Source organism: Arachis hypogaea, chromosome 10, assembly GCF_003086295.3.
Source record: "Arachis hypogaea cultivar Tifrunner chromosome 10, arahy.Tifrunner.gnm2.J5K5, whole genome shotgun sequence".
In the NCBI taxonomy this organism is placed as follows: Eukaryota; Viridiplantae; Streptophyta; class Magnoliopsida; order Fabales; family Fabaceae; genus Arachis; species Arachis hypogaea.
Window position 1 is genome coordinate 79,758,454 of NC_092045.1, and position 12,534 is coordinate 79,770,987.

General features: G+C 39.9%; 2 non-coding genes across 2 annotated transcripts; one reads left to right on the forward strand and one right to left on the reverse strand.

The window, feature by feature from the left end:
* Positions 1–210: 210 nt before the first annotated feature.
* On the reverse strand, positions 211–318 carry LOC112718900 (small nucleolar RNA R71). Its single transcript, XR_003161226.1, has one exon. It is a non-coding gene; the product is annotated as a small nucleolar RNA R71 (small nucleolar RNA).
* A 5,966-nt stretch (positions 319–6,284) lies between these two features.
* LOC112718669 (small nucleolar RNA R71) lies at positions 6,285–6,392 on the forward strand. Its single transcript, XR_003160999.1, has one exon. It is a non-coding gene; the product is annotated as a small nucleolar RNA R71 (small nucleolar RNA).
* The last annotated feature ends 6,142 nt before the right edge of the window (positions 6,393–12,534 follow it).

A 12,534-nucleotide genomic window follows, 5' to 3' on the forward strand; every position in this document is an offset into this window, starting at 1 on the left:
CATCAGTTCTTAGCTGAGTTCTTGCAAATCTGTGACACTGTCAAGACTAATGGGGTTGACCTTGAGGTCTACAGACTTATGCTATTCCCTTTTGCTGTAAGAGACAGAGCTAGAACATGGTTGGACTCACAACCTAAAGAAAGCCTGAACTCTTGGAAAAAGCTAGTCAATGCCTTCTTGGCAAAGTTCTTTCCACCTCAAAAATTGAGTAAGCTTAGAGTGGAAGTCCAAACCTTCAGACAGAAGAAAGGAGAATCCCTCTATGAAGCTTGGGAAAGATACAAACAATTAATCAGAAAGTGTCCCTCTGATATGCTTTCTGAATGGAGCATCATAGGTATTTTCTATGATGGTCTGTCTGAACTGTCCAAGATGTCTTTGGATAGCTCTGCTGGAGGATCTCTTCATCTGAAGAAGATGCCTACAGAAGCTCAAGAACTAATTGAAATGGTTGCAATTAACCAATTCATGTACACTTTTGAAAGGAATCCTGTGAATAATGGGAATAATCAGAAGAAAGGAGTTCTTGAGATTGACACTCTGAATGCCATATTGGCTTAGAACAAGATATTGACTCAGCAAGTCAATATAATTTCTCAAAGTCTGTCTGGAATGCAAAATGCACCAAGCAGTACTAAGGAGGCTTCATCTGAAGAAGAAGCTTATGATCCTGAGAACCCTTCAATAGAATAGATGAATTACATGGGAGAACCCTATGGAAACACCTATAATCCTTCATGGAGAAATCATCCAAATTTCTTATGGAAGGATCAATAGAGACCTCAACAAGGTTTCAACAACAATAATGGTGGAAGAAACAGGTTTAGCAATGGCAAGCATTTTCCATCATCTTCTCAGCAACAGACAGAGAGTTCTAAGCAGAACGCCTCTGACTTAGCAACCATGGTCTCTGATCTAATCAAAACCACTCAAAGTTTCATGACTGAAACAAGGTCCTCCATTAGAAATTTGGAGGCACGAGTGGGACAGCTGAGTAAGAAAATTACTGAACTCCCTCCTAGTACTCTTCCAAGCAATACAGAAGAAAATCCAAAAAGAGAGTGCAAAGCCATCAACATGGCTGAATTAGGAGAGGAGGAAGAGGCAGTGAACGCCACTGAGGAAGACCTCAATGGACGTCCACTGGCCTCCAATGAGTTCCCTAATGAGGAACCATGGGAATCTGAGGCTCAAAATGAGACCATAGAGATTCCATTAGACTTACTTCTGCCATTCATGAGCTCTGATGAGTATTCTTCCTCTGAAGTGGATGAGTATGTCACTGAAGAGCAAGTTGCTAAATACCTTGGAGCAATCATGAAGCTAAATGACAAGTTATTTGGAAATGAGACTTGGGAGGATGAACTCCCTTTGCTCACCAAAGAACTGGATGACTTGTCTAGGCAGAAATTACCTCAAAAGAGACAGGATCCTGGGAAGTTTTCAATACCTTGTACCATAGGCACCATGACCTTCAAGAAGGCCTTGTGTGACTTAGGGTCAAGTGTAAACCTCATGCCTCTCTGTGTAATGGAGAAGCTAGGGATCTTTGAGGTGCAAGCTGCAAAAATCTCACTAGAGATGGCAGACAATTCAAGAAAACAAGCCTATGGACTTGTAGAGGATGTTCTGGTAAAGGTTGAAGACCATTACATCCCTGCTGATTTCATAGTCCTAGAGACTGGGAAGTGCATGGATGAATCCATCATCCTTGGCAGACCCTTCCTAGCCACAGCAAAGGCTGTGATTGATGTTGATAGAGGAGAATTGATCATTCAAGTGAATGAAGAATCCTTGGTGTTTAAGGCTCAAGGATATCCCTCTGTCACCATGGAGAGGAAGCATGAAGAGCTTCTCTCAAAACAGAGCCAAACAAAGCCCCCACAGTCAAACTCTAAGTTTGGTGTTGAACCCCCACATTCAAACTCTAAGTTTGGTGTAGGGAGGTTCCAACATTGCTCTGAATATCTGTGAGGCTCCATGAGAGCCCTCTGTCAAGCTACTGACATTAAAGAAGCGCTTGTTGGGAGGCAACCCAACGTTATATTTTATCTATTTTCCTTTGTTATTTTATGTTTTCCGTAGGTTGATGATCATGAGAAGTCACAAAATCGATTGAAAAAGCAAAAACAGAATAAAAAACAGAAAGAAAAATAGCACACCCTGTAGGAAGATCCAGCTGGCGTTTAAACGCCAGTAAGGCTAGCAGATGGGCGTTTAACGCCCAGTCTGGCACCATTCTGGGCGTTTAACGCCAGAAAGGGGCACCAGACTGGCGTTAAACGCTAGAAAAGGGCAAGAAGTTGGCGTTAAACGCCAGAAAGGGGCACCAGCCCGGCGTTTAACGACAGAATTGGCATGAAGAGCAATTTTGCTCGCCACTTGGTGCATGGATGACTTTTTCTTGACCTCAGGATCTGTGGACCCCACAGGATCCCCACCTATCCCACCACTCTCTCTCTTCTTCACCCATTCACCAATCACCTCAACTCCTCTTCCCCAAAAACCCTTCACCTATCAAAACCCATCTTCACTCCTTCATTTTCACACAACCTAAACACTACTTCTCCCCCTTTGGCTGAACCACAAAGCCATTTCCATCTCCTTCATTTCTTCTTCTTCTACTCTCTTCTTTTCTCTTTTGCTCGAGGACGAGCAAACCTTTTAAGTTTGGTGTGGTAAAAGCATTGATTTTTGTTTTTCCATAACCATTTATGGCATCCAAGGCCGGAGAAACCTCTAGAAAGAGGAAAGGGAAGGCAAGATCTTTCACCTCCGAGTCATGGGAGATGGAGAGATTCATCTCAAGGGATGCACTTTCCTCCACAAAACTATTGGGAGCAACTAAACACCTCCTTAGGAGAATTGAGTCCAACATGGGACAACTAAGGGTGGAGCATCAAGAACATTCCATCCTCCTCCATGAAATTAGAGAAGATCAAAGAATCATGAGAGAGGAGCAACAAAGACAAGGAACAGACATTGAGGAGCTCAAGCACTCCATAGGATCTTCAAGAGGAAGAACAAGCCGCCATCACTAAGGTGGACCCGTTCTTTAATTTCCTTGTTCTTTACTTTCCTATTTTTCGAATTTTAGTGCTTATGTTTATCTATGTTTGTGTCTTGTGATCATTAGTGTCTTAGTGTCTATGCCTTAAAGTTATGAATGTCCTATGAATCCATCACCTCTCTTAAATGAAAAATGTTTTTATTACAAAAGAACAAGAAGTACAGGATTTCGAATTCATCTTTAAAACTAGCTTAATTATTTTGATGTGGTGACAATACTTTTTGTTTTCTGAATGTATGCTTGAACAGTGCATATGTCTTTTGAATTTGTTGTTCATGAATGTTAAAAATTGTTGGCTCTTGAAAGAATGATGAAAAAGGAGACATGTTACTGAGGATCTGAAAAATCATAAAAATGATTCTTGAAGCAAGAAAAAGCAGTGAATACAAAAAAAAAAGAAAAAAAAGAAGGAGAAAAACGAAAAAAAAGGGAGAAAAGAAAACGAAAAAAAAGAGAGAAAAAGAAAGAAATAAAGTTGTGATCCAAGGCAAAAAGAGTGTGCTTAAGAACCCTGGATACCTCTAATTGGGGACTCTAGCAAAGCTGAGTCACAATCTGAAAAGGTTCACCCAATTATGTGTCTGTGGCATGTATGTATCCGGTGGCAATACTGGAAGACAGAGTGCTTTGGGCCACAGCCAAGACTCAATAAGTAGCTGTATTCAAGAATCATCATACTTAACTAGGAGAATCAATAACACTATCTGGATTCTGAGTTCCTAAAGAAGCCAATCATTCTGAATTTCAAAGGATAAAGTGAGATGCCAAAACTGTTCAGAGGCAAAAAGCTACTAGTCCCGCTCATCTAATTAGAGCTAAGTTTCATTGATAATTTGGAGTCTATAGTATATTCTCTTCTTTTTATCTTATTTGATTTTCAGTTGCTTGGGGACAAGCAACAATTTAAGTTTGGTGTTGTGATGAGCGGATAATTTGTACGCTTTTTGGCATTGTTTTTAGTATGTTTTTAGTATGATCTAGTTAGTTTTTAGTATATTTTTATTAGTTTTTAGTTAAAATTCACTTTTCTGGACTTTACTATGAGTTTGTGTGTTTTTCTGTGATTTCAGGTATTTTCTGGCTGAAATTGAGGGACCTGAGCAAAAATCTGATTCAGAGACTAAAAAGGACTGCAGATGCTGTTGGATTCTGACCTCCCTGCACTCGAAGTGGAGTTTCTAGAGCTACAGAAGCCCAATTGGCGCGCTCTCAACGGCATTGGAAAGTAGACATCCTGGGCTTTCTAGAAATATATGATAGTCCATCCTTTGCCCAAGATTTGATGGCCCAAACCGGCATTCAAAGTCACCCTCAGAATTTCCAGCGTTAAACGCCGGAACTGGCACAAGGATGGGAGTTAAACGCCCAAACTGGCACCAAAGCTGGCGTTTAACTCCAAGAAGAGTCTCTACACAAAAATGCTTCAATGCTCAGCCCAAGCACACACCAAGTGGGCCCGGAAGTGGATTTTTATGTCATTTACTCATCTCTGTAAACCCTAGGCTACTAGTTCTCTATAAGTAGGATCATTTACTATTGTATTTTCATCTTGGTTCTTCTGGTTCCCTCTCTGGGGCCGAAGCCAATGATCACACTATCACTTATGTATTTTCAACGGTGGAGTTTCTACACACCATAGATTAAGGTGTGGAGCTCTGCTGTACCTCGAGTATTAATGCAATTACTATTGTTCTTCTATTCAATTCCGCTTGTTCTTATTCTAAGATATCACTTGTTCTTCAACTTGATGAATGTGATGATCTGTGACACTCATCATCATTCTCACCTATGAACGTGTGCCTGACAACCACCTCCGTTCTACCTTAGATTGGGTGGATATCTCTTGGATTCTTTAACCGGAATCTTCGTGGTATAAGCTAGAACTGATGGCGGCATTCAAGAGAATCCGGAAGGTCTAAACTTTGTCTGTGGTATTCTGAGTAGGATTCAATGATTGAATGACTGTGACGAGCTTCAAACTCCTGAGGGCGGGGCGTTAGTGACAGACGCAAAAGAATCACTGGATTCTATTCCGGCCTGATTGAGAACCGACAGATGAATAGCCGTGCCGTGACAGGGTGCGTTGAACATTTCCACTGAGAGGATGGGAGGTAGCCACTGACAACGGTGAAACCCTTGCATACAGCTTGCCATGGAAAGGAGTAAGAAGGATTGGATGAAGACAGTAGGAAAGCAGAGAGACGGAAGGGACAAGCATCTTCATACGCTTATCTGAAATTCCCACCAATGAATTACATAAGTATCTCTATCTTTACCTTTATGTTTTATTCATCATTCATATCCATTTGAGTCTACCTGACTAAGATTTACAAGCTGACCATAGCTTGCTTCATACCAACAATCTCTGTGGGATCGACCCTTACTCGCGTAAGGTTTATTACTTGGACGACCCAGTACACTTGCTGGTTAGTTGTGCGAAGTTGTAGTGATCACAATTTCGTCCACCACACTCTCCTTTTGGATTTTCTTTTGTATTGCTTGGAAGAGTACTAGGAGGGAGTTCAGTAATTTTCTTGCTCAGCTGACCCACTTGTGCCTCCAAATTTCTAATGGAGGACCTTGTTTCAGTCATGAAACTTTGAGTGGTTTTGATTAAATCAGAGACCATGGTTGCTAAGTCAGAGTTGTTCTGCTTAGAACTCTCTGTCTGTTGCTGAGAAGATGATGGAAAAGGCTTGCCATTGCTAAACCTGTTTCTTCCACCATTATTATTGTTGAAACCTTGTTGAGGTCTCTGTTGATCCTTCCATGAGAGATTTGGATGATTTCTCCATGAAGGGTTATAGGTGTTTCCATAGGGTTCTCCCATGTAATTCTCCTCTTCCATTGAAGGGTTCTCAGGATCATAAGCTTCTTCTTCTGATGAAGCTTTCTTAGTACTGCCTGGTGCATTTTGCATTCCAGACAGACTTTGAGAAATCATATTGACTTGTTGAGTCAATATTTTGTTCTGAGCCAATATGGCATTCAGAGTATCAATCTCAAGAACTCCTTTCTTCTGATTAGTCCTATTGTTCACAGGATTCCTTTCAGAAGTGTACATGAATTGGTTATTTGCAACCATTTCAATTAGTTCTTGAGCTTCTGTAGGCGTCTTCTTCAGATGAAGAGATCCTCCAGCAGAGCTATCCAAAGACATCTTGGATAGTTCAGAGAGACCATCATAGAAAATACCTATGATGCTCCATTCAGAAAGCATATCAGAGGGACACTTTCTGATTAATTGTTTGTATCTTTCCCAAGCTTCATAGAGGGATTCTCCTTCTTTCTGTCTGAAGGTTTGGACTTCCACTCTAAGCTTACTCAATTTTTGAGGTGGAAAGAACTTTGCCAAGAAGGCATTGACTAGCTCTTCCCAAGAGTTCAGGCTTTCTTTAGGTTGTGAGTCCAACCATATTCTAGCTCTGTCTCTTACAGCAAAAGGGAATAGCATAAGTCTGTAGACCTCAGGGTCAACCCCATTAGTCTTGACAGTGTCACAGATTTGCAAGAATTCAGCTAAAAACAGATGAGGATCTTCCAATGGAAGTCCATGGAACTTGCAATTCTGTTGCATTAGAGAAACTAATTAAGGCTTAAGCTCAAAGGTGTTTGCTCCAATGGCAGGGATAGAGATGCTTCTCCCATAGAAGTCGGGAGTAGGTGCAGTAAAGTCACCCAGCACCTTCCTTGCATTGTTGGCATTGTTGTTGTTTTCGGCTGCCATGGGTTCTTCTTCTTTGAAGATTTCTGTTAGGTCCTCTACAGAGAGTTGTGCCTTAGCTTCTCTTAGCTTTCGCTTCAAGGTCCTTTCAGGTTCAGGATCAGCCTCAACAAGAATGCTTTTGTCTTTGCTTCTGCTCATATGAAAGAGAAGAAAACAAGGAAATATGGAATCCTCTATGTCACAGTATAGAGATTCCTTGAGGTGTCAGAAGAAAAGAAAAATGGAAGGCAGAAGTAGAAGAATTCGAACTTATCAAGAGAGATGGAGTTCGAATTGCTCATTGAGGAATAGTGTTAGTCCATAAATAGAAGGATGTGAGAAGATGGGAAGAAATTTTCGAAAATTAAGCAAAAGACTTTAAAAACATTTTGAAAAACACTAATTGATTTTCGAAAATAAGAGTGGAAAAGAAATCAAGTGATTTTTGAAAAGATTTTGAAGTTAGAAATTAAAAAGATATGATTTGAAAACTATTTTGAAAAAGATGTGATTTTAAAATTTAATGACTTGGCTATCAAGAAAAGATATGATTCAAACATTAAACCTTTCTCAACAGAAAAGGCAACATACTTGAAATGTTGAATCAAATCATTAATTGATAGCAAGTATATTTGAAAATGGAAAGAAATTGATTTTGAAAAAGATTTGATTGAAAAGATATGATTTGAAAAAGATTTGATTTTGAAAAGATTTTGAAAACTAAAAAATTTTTGAATTAAAAACAGAATCTTCCCTCTTGTGCCATCCTGGCGTTAAACGCCCAGAATGGTGCACATTCTGGCGTTTAATGCCCAAACTACTACCCTTTTGGGCGTTAAACGCCCAGCCAGGCACCCTGGCTGGCGTTTAAACGCCAGTTTGCCTTCCTCACTGGGCATTTTGAACGCCCAGCTTTTTCTGTGTGATTCCTCTGCAGTATGTTCTGAATCTTCAATTCTCTGTATTATTGACTTGAAAAGACACAAATTAAAAATATTTTTGGATTTTTAATAATAAGGAATAATCAATATGCAACTAAAATCAAATAACAATGCATGCAAGACACAAACTTAGCAGTTTGTATACTACTGACAGTAACAAAATGAGAATGCATATGAGAAACGCAAAACACTCAAGTCAAGAGAATTTAAAAATCAGAGCAATGAAACCATCAAGAACAACTTGAAGATTAATGAAGACACATGCATGAATGCAAAAAGAACAGAAACATGCAATTGACACCAAACTTAATATGAGACTCTAGACTCAAACAAGAAATATTTTTGGATTTTATGATTTTGTAATTTTTTTGTGTTTTTCGAAAATTAAGTGGAAAAGAAAATAAAGGTCTCAAAATTCTTAATGAGAATTCCAGGAATCATGCAATGTTAGTCTAAAGCTTCAGTCTAAAGAAATTAGACATGGCTGAACAAGCTTCAGCAGGACATTGCATTCAAGAGCTAAATTGATGAAAATCAATCAGCTTCGGTGATGATAAGAACATCACCTTGAAACACTAGAATTCATTCTTAAGAACTCTGAAGAAAAATACCTAATCTAAGCAACAAGAAGAACCGTCAGTTGTCCATACTCGAACAATCCCCGGCAACGGCGCCAAAAACTTGGTGGACGAAATTGTGATCACTACAACTTCGCACAACTAACCAGCAAGTGTACTGGGTCGTCCAAGTAATAAACCTTACGCGAGTAAGGGTCGATCCCGCAGAGATTGTTGGTATGAAGCAAGCTATGGTCACCTTGTAAATCTTAGTCAGGCAAACTCAAATGGTTATGAATGATGAATAAAACATAAAGATAAAGATAGAGATACTTATGTAATTCATTGGTGGGAATTTCAGATAAGCGTATGAAGATGCTTGGTCCCTTCCGTCTCTCTGCTTTCCTACCGTCTTCATCCAATCCTTCTTACTCCTTTCTATGGCAAGCTGTATGCAAGGGTTTCACCGTTGTCAGTGGCTACCTCCCATCCTCTCAGTGAAAATGTTCAACGCACCCTATCACGGCACGGCTATTCATCTGTCGGTTCTCAATCAGGTTGGAATAGAATCCAGTGATTCTTTTGTGTCTGTCACTAACGCCCAGCCTTCAAAAGTTTGAAACTCGTCACAGTCATTCAATCATTGAATCCTACTCAGAATACCACAGACAAGGTTTAGACCTTCCGGATTCTCTTGAATGCCGCCATCAATTCTAGCTTATACCACGAAGATTCCGGTTAAAGAATCCAAGAGATATCCACCCAATCTAAGGTAGAACGGAGGTGGTTGTTAGGCACACGTTCATAGGTGAGAATGATGATGAGTGTCACGGGTCATCACATTCATCAAGTTGAAGAACAAGTGATATCTTAGAACAAGAACAAGCGGAATTGAATAGAAGAACAATAGTAATTGCATTAATACTCGAGGTACAGCAGAGCTCCACACCTTAATCTATGGTGTGTAGAAACTCCACCGTTGAAAATACATAAGAACAAGGTCTAGGCATGGCCGTGAGGCCAGCCTCCCAATGATCTAAGATAGCATAAGAACAAAGATAGCTACCCAGATATGAATACAATAGCAAAAGGTCCTACTTATAGAGAACTAGTAGCCTAGGGTTTACAATGATGGGTAAATGACATAAAAATCCACTTCCGGGCACTTGGTGTGTGCTTGGGCTGAGCATTGAAGCATTTTCGTATAGAGACTCTTCTTGGAGTTAAACGCCAGCTTTTATGCCAGTTTGGGCGTTTAACTCCCATCCTTGTGCCAGTTCCGGCGTTTAACGCCGGGCATTCTTGAGATGATTTGGAACGCCAGTTTGGGCCATCAAATCTTGGGCAAAGTATGAACTATCATATATTGCTGGAAAGCCCAGGATGTCTACTTTCCAACGCTTTTAAGAGCGCACCAATTGGGCTTCTGTAGCTCCAGAAAATTCACTTCGAGTGCAGGGAGGTCAGAATCCAACAGCATCTGCAGTCCTTTTTGGTCTCTGAATCAGATTTTTGCTCAGGTCTCTCAATTTCAGCCAGAAAATACCTGAAATCACAGAAAAATACACAAACTCATAGTAAAGTCCAGAAAAGTGAATTTTAACTAAAAACTAATAAAAATATACTAAAACCTAACTAGATCATACTAAAAACATACTAAAAACAATGCCAAAAAGCGTACAAATTATCCGCTCATCAGTAATCTTCTTTCTTGGACCTTTGTCAGGTCTCTTTTAGGGATTACTTTTTATAACATTTTGGTTTTGGGCTGACTACTTTACGCCGGTCCCTTCTAAGTTATTTCTAGTAATCCTCTTTTTTGGACCTTTGTCAGGTCTCTTTCAGGGATTACTTTTTATAACCTTTTGGTTTTGGGGCCGACTTCTTTACGTCGGTTCCTCCTAAGTTATTTCTAGTACTCCTCTTTTTTGGACGTTTGTCAGGTCTCTTTCAGGGATTACTTTTTATAACTTTTTGGTTTTGGGCCGACTTCTTTACGTCGGTCCCTTCTAAGTTATTTCTAGTAATCCTCTTTTTTAGGGCTGGCCAGGCCTCTTTCCAGGGATTTACTTTTAGTAACTTTGGTTACTTGTAGTCAACGGGTCCGACTTCTTTATGTCGGTCCATTTTTTAAGTTATTTTTTAGCAACCCATTTTTATTAAGACCTTTTCAGGTCCTTTCTATAGATCATTTTTGATAACTTCTTGCATTATTTTGTTTTCGTCACGTTTTCATCTTTGCCGATTGATGGACGAAATTGTGATCCTCAAAATTGGTCTCTTTGTATTTGTATGAAATCAAAAATACCCCAAAGAGATCATGGTATGATGAATTGGGATCTTAATAATCCCTGGTAATGGCACCAACAGCTTAGTGTTGTTGTTGGACCAAAAGAGTTACAGGCACTGTTAGAGAAGCTCACAACTCCGTTCAACTTAACCAGCAAGTGTACTGGGTCATCCAAGTAATACCTTACGTGAGTAAGGGTCGATCCCACAGAGATTGTTGGTATGAAGCAAGCTAGAGTCACCTTATAAATCTCAGTTAGGCAGATTAAATAGTTTATGATGAGTTCGAAAATTAATAATAAATAGAAAATAAAATAGGATAGAAATACTTATGTAATTTAATGGTGGGAATTTCAGATAGGCGTGTGGAGGTGCTGTGCTCCTCTTGAATCTCTACTTTCTTACTATATTCATCCAATCCTTCTTGCTCCTTTCCATGGCAAGCTGTATGTAGGGCATCACCATCGTCAATGGCTACTTTTCATCCTCTCGGAAAAATGGTCCTATGCGCTGTCACTGCATGGCAAATCGTCTGGAGGCATCACCCTTGACAATGGCTACATCCCATCTTCTCAGTGAAAATGGTCCAAATGCTCTGTCACAGCACGACTAATCATCTGTCGGTTCTCAATCAGGTTGGAATAGAATCCATTGATTCTTTTGCGTCTGTCACTAACGCCCAGCCTTCAGGAGTTTGAAGCTCATCACAGTCATTCAATATCGGAATCTTACTCGGAATACCACGGACAAGGTTAGACGTTTCGGATTCCCATGAATGCCGCCGTCTATCTAGCTTATACCACGAAGATTCTGTTGAGGAATCTAAGAGATATGCGCCCGGCCTAAGGTAGAACGGAAGTGGTTGTCAGTCACGCGCGTTCATAGGTGAGAATGATGATGAGTGTCACGAATCATCACATTCATCAAGTTGAAGTGCAACGTATATCTTGGAATAAGAATAAAAGAGAATTGAATAGAAGATAATAGTAATTGTATTGAAACTTGAGGTACAGCAGAGCTCCACACCCTTAATCTATGGTGTGTAGAAACTCCACCATTGAAAATACATAAGTGAAAGGTTCAGGCATGGCCGAGAGGCCAGCCCCCTGAATGATCAAAAGACCGAATGGCCAAAAGATGACTAATACACTAGTAAAAAGTCTTATTTATACTAAACTAGCTACTAGGGTTTACATGAGTAAGTAATTGATGCATAAATCCACTTCCGGGGCCTACTTGGTGTATGTTTGTGCTGAGCTTGATCTATCCACGAGCTGAGGCTTCTCTTGGAGTTGAACGCCAAGTTATAACGTGTTTTGGGCGTTCAACTCCGGGTTGTGACGTGTTTCTGGCGTTTAACTCCAGACAGCAGCATGTACTTGGCGTTGAGCACCACTTTACGTCATCAATTCCCGAATAAAGTATGAACTATTATATATTGCTGGAAAGCTCTGGATGTATACTTTCCAACACCTTTAAGAGCGCGCCATTTGGAGTTCTGTAGCTCCGGAAAATCCATTTTGAGTGTAGGGAGGCCAGATTCCAACAGCATCAGCAGTCCTTTGTCAGCCTCCTATCAGAGTTTTGCTCAAGTCCCTCAATTTCAGCCAGAAATTACCTGAAATCACAGAAAAACACACAAACTCATAGTAAAGTCTAGAAATGTGAATTTAACATAAAAACTAATGAAAATATCCCTGAAAGTAGCTTAAACTTACTAAAAACTACCTAAAAACAATGCCAAAAAGCGTATAAATTATCCGCTCATCACAACACCAAACTTAAATTGTTGCTTGTCCCCAAGCAACTGAAAATCAATTAGGATAAAAAGAAGAGAATATACTATAAATTCCAAAATATCAATGAATATTAATTATAATTAGATGAGCGGGACTTGTAGCTTTTTGCTTCTGAACAGTTTTGGCATCTCATTTTTTTTCCTTTGAAGTTTAGAATGATTGGCTTCTCTAG